Here is a 6,863-nt window from a genome sequence, read left to right as displayed (position 1 = left end):
ATAAAACTGGAAACCAAGCCCAAAGGCCTTTAGCAATTCATGTTTCTAAATTAAGAGTGAAAACATAATAATTTCTTATGTATCTCAATGCAACCTTCTGCACAGCTCATGTTCATTTTGCTTGGGCATTAATATCTATACATGATGTGGAGCATTGGAGCACTAAGCCCAAGAAGTCTATGCCCTGACCTACCTATAGACTTTTTCTGGTAGACATAAATTTTCCCTTGATATAGTTTATACTTATCAGTCCTTAAGGTAGAAGCAATTAAACTAGGATAACTTACTCCCTTCCTTGTCTGTACAGAAATAACTCCAATGTAGACTGATGAGTGCTTGAGGGTACAAAGTAAAGCAGTCAGAAATGAGGAAACATCACAGTCAGTATGGCCCTGGGAATGCTGATTTGTATATAAGCATTACAATACCATATTTAAATACCTGTTCATGTATTATTTTGCTTCTTTGTCCTGGGATTGAGCCAAACTCACACAGGAGAGGAATTTGTTGGGCTTATTGAGAGATCCTCATTTGCTTGTTGCAACAGAAAGGCAGTTTTAATAGGACAGCAGGTTGAAATGAAGAACTGGATCTCCCCATTCCCTCTGCTATAGATTTCATGTGATGCTGGACATGATATCAGAATTCATTGTTCCCTGAGCTCCTCTTTTATTGGGAAGGTGCCAAACAGCAGACCCCAGTGTCTAATTTACTCAAATGCTGAGTACTCACAGCTGCTACCAAAATCACTTCAACCTATGCTTTTAGCAGAGAAACAAAGAAAATAATCTAAAAATCTCAGACAAAGGACGTATTAAATGTTTCCATTGGGCTGATAGAAAGCAGATGAGTCAAGATTGTGCTTCTTGTTATTCCAGTCCCTTTGAACTATAAATACCTGTCTACAGCACAGTAGAGGGGTGTCTCGGATCTGGGGATCTGAGATGACCTGTGATCTGCAGAAGAGCTTCAACAGAGCCAGCAAGAAGTCTTGTTTGGGCCCCTTCTCTTTCCATAACATCTTTCTTTTGGATTATAGTAATTGAGTCCTGCCCTTTCCCTCTGCTTATATGAATGACCACGTGATATCAGACAGTACCAAGCTGGCCTTCAGATGTGCGGACTGACCCTCTTGCATCAGGATTAAGAAACAAATCTTCTTGAGGGCTACCACATTGCTCTGAGGTCATGTGAGCTCCTCAGCACTCCAAAACCAGTTTAAGACTGCAGAGAGGTACTTGAATACTCCAGAGCTGTGAACCTCTTTACTGCACTGGTCCCTGTTGAGGATAGATTTAAACCAGAGTGTGAGCAAGAGAGTACTCAGGGTTAGAATAAATGCCTGAAGCAGTAAAATCTTATCTTTTTGCTGAAAAGTTATCTCTCTGGTAGGATTCTGCTTAAACCCCTGCTGGCATAAAAATAAAGGGTAATCACTATAGTTTCTCTTTTTTTTCCCCACTTTCTGATTTTCCATCAGAATTATGCATATTCAGTTTGGAATTTAACAGTCTCATCTGGGTGGTTATTTGTAAAATGACCATTAAAAGCTCAGCAAGCATTTGTGCATTTGTGTCCTTTCTGACCTTACGGGGCTGTCAGACAATAGAGTTATGGAATTTTTATTTTTATCCTTATCTTTGGTGTTTTATATTTGCTTCTTCATGGGTTTGTTTCACCTCTCTCCTTCAAATGTAAAAATCAAGTTGATCTCCAGAAATTAGTGAGGCCATACTGCTATTACCTTGTTAATAGTGAAGCAATTTGCTTTTAGCTTTGCTATATACATTGAACATTTGTGACACAATCCACTCTCTTGAGGTGCTCAGTCACATTCATATAGCTTTAGGAATCCATGAATGCATAGCAGAGGGAATGAATAAAAATGGCACTTTGCAGAAGGTTTTGATGATCACATTCATTTGATGATCAACACAGTGCTGTGAAAAAGCTCAAGGATTTGTCATCTAGGTTTTGGGGAGAAATTTAACATTAGAGTTAATGTGATCCAACTCTGTCACCAACACTGTGGCACCCCTTTCCCCATGCATCCCAGGTGTAAACTCCCATAGGCCTTGTTGCCTTCAATCTGTTGATTGTGCCATCTCATTGATTTACAATAAAAATAGTTAATTTAAAAAAAAAAAAGTTTTAATTTTCCTTCAGGTCAACAAAGGGATCAAGGTCACCCTGGAGACAAACATTAGATCTTATGCAGGGGAGGAGTTGGGAGATCTGCTCTTCTGGCAGCAACTTGACTTTAGATCAGGTGAAGTACAACATGAAATTGCACGTGTACATTCACATTCAGTGCAATGGCCTAAAGAGAGAAATATTTCATGGCCAACGGAAGAGAGGTTATAAAGGCTCTTTCTGTTTCAGTGAATGAATCTTGTAGCTGTCTCTAGGTGCGGATGGAGAAATAGTTACCAGAAAACAACAGGCCAGAAAGAGGAAAACAATGTACTCATGTGGTGGGTTGACCCTGGCTGAATGCCAGGTGTCCACCAAAGCCATTCTATCACTCCCCCTCCTCAGCTGGACAGGGGAGAGAAAATATAACAAAGGGCTTGTGGGTTGAGATAAGGACAGGAGAGATCACTCACCAATTACCATCATGGGCAAAACAGACTCAGCTTGGGGAAAATTAACTCAATTTATTACAAATCAACCAGAGTAGGGTAATGAGAAATAAACCCAAATCTCAGAACACCTTCCCTCCACCCCTCCCTTCTTCCCGGGCACATCTTCACTCCCGGATTCTCTACCAACCCCCCCCCAGTGGCACAGGGGGATGGGGAATGGGGTTTATGGTCAGTTCATCACACGTTCTTTTCTGCCGCTTCATCCTCCTCAGGGGCAGGACTCATCACACTCTTCCCCTGCTCCAGCGTGGGATCCCTCCCACGGGAGACGGTCCTCCATGAACTTCTCCAACATGGGTCCTTCCCACAGGCTGCAGTTCTTTACAGACTGCTCCAGCATGGGTCCTTTCCATGGCATGCAGTCCTTCGGGAGCACACTGCTCCAGCGTGGGTCCCTCACAGGGGTCACAAGTCCTGCCAGAAAACCTGTTCTGTGGGCTCCTCTCCACAGATCCTCAGGTCCTGCCAGGAGCCTGCTCCAGCACGGGCTTCCCATGGGGTCACAGCCTCCTTCGGGAACCCACCTGCTCCGGCGTGGGGTCCTCCATGGGCTGCAGGTGGATATCTGCTCCACCATGGACCTCCATGGGCTGCAGGGGGACAGCCTGCCTCACCATGGTCTTCCCCACGGGCTGCAGGGGAATCTCTGCTCCGGCGCCTGGAGCACCTCCTCCCCCTCCTTCTTCACTGACCTGGGGGTCTGCAGGGTTGTTTCTCTTACATGTTCTCACTCCTCTCTCCAGCTGCCGTTTCCGTCTGTTCCAACTTTTTTTCCTTCTTAAAAATGTTATTGCAGAGGCATTACCACTGTCGCTGATTGGCTCGGCCTTGGCCGGCGGTGGGTCCGTCTTAGAGCCAGCTGGTATTGGCTCTCTCAGACACAGGGGAAGCTTCCAGCAGCTCCTTACAGAAGCCACCCCTGTAACCCCCTCTGCTACCAAAACCTTGCCACACAAAGCCAATACAACTCAGAAGACTTTCGTATGAAAGTTTGTGATGGAACGACAGGCTCTGGACCTAGGAATCTTTTGTTGAATTTGCAAGAGCTGATGAACTCACAGCACCAAAAATCTGCTGAATCTGTACAAGGACATGAGCATACACTACTATCAACCACAGGTCGTGTAATTCAGACCACATCCAAGAAGGGGTGGCAGCCATATGCACGTGAAGACTACAGCAGTATATGTATACTTGCTGAAGCAAAGGACCTTCTGAGGGACTTGAACACTTACCGAGAAGCTAACTCTACTTCTGAGTAAGCAGCTGGTGTTGTTTTCCTAGCTATAGCTCCGACTGGGTAACTGTGTGTGAGTGAGCTGACTGAATGAATAACTGAACATGTTGTATGAATAGCTATCTGCTACGAGTAATAACAGCTTAATGAAGAGCAGGTATTGTAAAAAATATTGATTGCAATCAGTGCTTTGCCCACACACACATACAAACATACGCTTGATTCCCTATAAGGAAAAAAGAAATTTACAAGAGAGGTAGGCAATGACTCCATTTTGCATTACCTTACCTACAGACTAGGTTTTGTAAGGACAAAGTATATCATACCAACAGCTACCCTCAAAAAAGTTTCATGGGAAAGTTTTGCAGTTTCTAATATCCCTGCATCCCTGAATTACTAATGTATCAAACAGTTGTTGCTCACATGGGGCATAGGAGTTACAATTTCATTTTGCTATCTTCTCTTTCTCCCCACAAAGTAGAGTTCAAGGGTGGTAATTCTTCCAGAAGAGTTTGACAAAGTATTCAGTGGCCATGACTCCTAGAAAGAGCATTCAAATGTATAGATGCATATAATTAATGGATTTTCTAGGCTATGAGCTACAAATGAAGGAAATTTCTGAATTTATGAACAGAGAGAATCCTCTTAGGACAAAACAGTTTTTAGTAATTGGGAAATGCAGCTGGGACCCCAACAACAAGCATTAATAAAGAGCAGGCAAGGATCCTTAGCATATCATTGTGGGGAGATCCAGATCTGTTGCCACACGTAGGATTAAAGAGTATGTCTGTGAACCCATCTGTGCAGGCTTCTCCTGTGTTATAGTCAGGAAAGATCCTCTCTTGTACATGGTCCCCCTAGCCACTTCATCACTCCCCAGCCTCCCCACCAGGATGTAATGAGAAGAGCAGCTGGTACCTCCCTGGCATTTATCTAGGACCATTTACCAAACTCCAACATGAATAACCTGTCTTCCTTACAGCTGAGGATGATTTCCACCCCCCCCACCTTTTTTTTTTTCATATTTACTTTCCCAGGATCTTAAACACAATAGCACTTCCTTCAATTACTCACAGCTACCTAATCAGCCTTGACATTAAAAGTTGTTCTTTTCTTTTCGACCAAAGGAAAATGAACAACTAGCCCTTCCCTGCATCATAAGTCAAGCATCAGGGACTACAGATTTAGCTGATTTTCAGATAATGCTTCTACACTTACCTGGTTCCCTGCACCTCCAGACAGCAGCAGAGCTCTCTAGGCCTGAGGATACAAGTATTTACAGTAAAACCAGTCATAATATCTGTTTCTGACTAGTTCCTAATTAGTTCCAAAGTCAGGTCAGGGAAAAGCCCAGCTGAAGTGCAGAAGCACAGTGATTCTGAAAAACACTGTAACTAACAGTCAATATCTTTTAACCTCCCACTTCTTCTCCACCAATCCCAAATACTTTGGCTGCTTTAATATAAAACTGAAATAGAAAACTGAATGGGACAAAGCAACATTATCCTAGTGAGTACTCACAGAAGTTCACCCAGCTTGGCCTTCAGCCATTTTGTTTATCAATTAACTGAACTGATCTCAGCTGCACTCAGCTGCTTTCTGCCAGCTGGGGGCAGGACATAGTGCTCATCTGCTCTGTTCTCTGATTCATAAATAAGTGAATAAATGTACAAATAAATGAAACTCATGGCTCTGGATCTGAAGAAATTCACCCAGGATCAGTAATTGGGTGCTAGGAAGGTACCAACTCAGGAATTAAAAATTAATTAGGTATTGGTATTTATTGATATTTTTTAAAGAACAAATATAGGTGACTTTCATAAAACAATGGTCAGATACATTTATATCTGAGCAAAGGCCTACCTACAGGTCCCGCTTTCCTACAGTGACAGACCGTGGTGGCACAAACAGAAGCTGTGAACTCCGTGCTGGCACACAGAGGAGAAACACTGAAGGGAAAAGATCAAATCCAAGCTATTTAAACTGAGGAGAAACAAGGACTAAGAAAATTACTGTTAGAAAGAGATGCACAAGCAGTTCACTTAGCACTTACCTTTTAAAAGTAACTGCAGGTATCAAAGTACAACCCTCATGGTCAGCAGACCTTGCTAATCCTTTCCTATCCTTTAGCTCAGTACTGGGTTAAAGGTGCAATGGAGCTGGAAGGGGAACAGCTGGAGCATGTGGCCAAAAATAGAAAATGTCCACAAGCTGTCAAGGGTGAGGTGGCAGCACACACAGCCACATGCGTTCAGCCAGTGCAGCTGGGATGTGCTTTTGGCAGTGCAGGCAGAGGACAAGCTCCTCTCGGTGTTTCCCTTGTGCTGCACTGAGCTGCAGTCTGCAGCGTGGTGGTTTCCTCACTGTTTTGGGTTTGTGTGGTGGGGTTTCGGTAGCAGGGAGGGGGCTGCAGGGGTGGCTCCTCCGAGAAGGAGGGGGGGAGGAGTGAGCAAGAGGCTTTGTGGTGCTTTGTTACCAGCTGGGCTTAAACCACAGCATTCATGGAGGAGGAATCTGGAGGCAGGAACCTATGAGAAAGTACAAATCTGTGTGTGCAAGGGAAAAAGTGCAGGTTTCAACTTCCGTCTGCTACAAAGGACCTGGAACAATCTTGCCCAGATGAAGAGGTTATTCTCCCCACCTTAGTGATTCAGAAATGGAGACCAAGCTAAAACTGGTCACTGCTAGGATGTATGTCTCCCTCCTTTGCGTCACACGGTGGTTGCACAGACTGCATGTGCTCTTCCTGGAGGTGACCATGTCTTTCCTTGTGCTTCTGCTCCACACCCCTGCTTCTGCCTTTGCAAAATGGACTGCTGCTTAGCTTGGTGGGTTGTCATGAAGCTATATTCATCAGAGTCTACCAAAACACCTTCAGATTCTGAGCAGGCAAGTGCTAAAATGATGCCCATGCCAAAAAAAACCCAACACCATAGGAAGGCCTAGGGAAACCATACTGCGTTTGCAAGAGCTGAGCGCTC

At 44.1% G+C, this 6,863-nt stretch overlaps 1 long non-coding RNA gene across 1 annotated transcript; it reads right to left on the bottom strand.

The window, feature by feature from the left end:
* Positions 1 to 4,627: 4,627 nt before the first annotated feature.
* On the bottom strand, positions 4,628 to 6,090 carry LOC128142506 (uncharacterized). Its single transcript, XR_008235432.1, has 3 exons — positions 5,936 to 6,090; positions 5,746 to 5,831; positions 4,628 to 5,142 (listed from the first exon to the last, which is right to left on the bottom strand). It is a non-coding gene; the product is annotated as an uncharacterized LOC128142506 (long non-coding RNA).
* Positions 6,091 to 6,863: the final 773 nt, after the last annotated feature.

Source organism: Harpia harpyja, chromosome 5 (genome assembly GCF_026419915.1).
Source record: "Harpia harpyja isolate bHarHar1 chromosome 5, bHarHar1 primary haplotype, whole genome shotgun sequence".
NCBI lineage: Eukaryota > Metazoa > Chordata > Aves > Accipitriformes > Accipitridae > Harpia > Harpia harpyja.
This window is presented reverse-complemented; position numbering and strand designations above follow the sequence as displayed.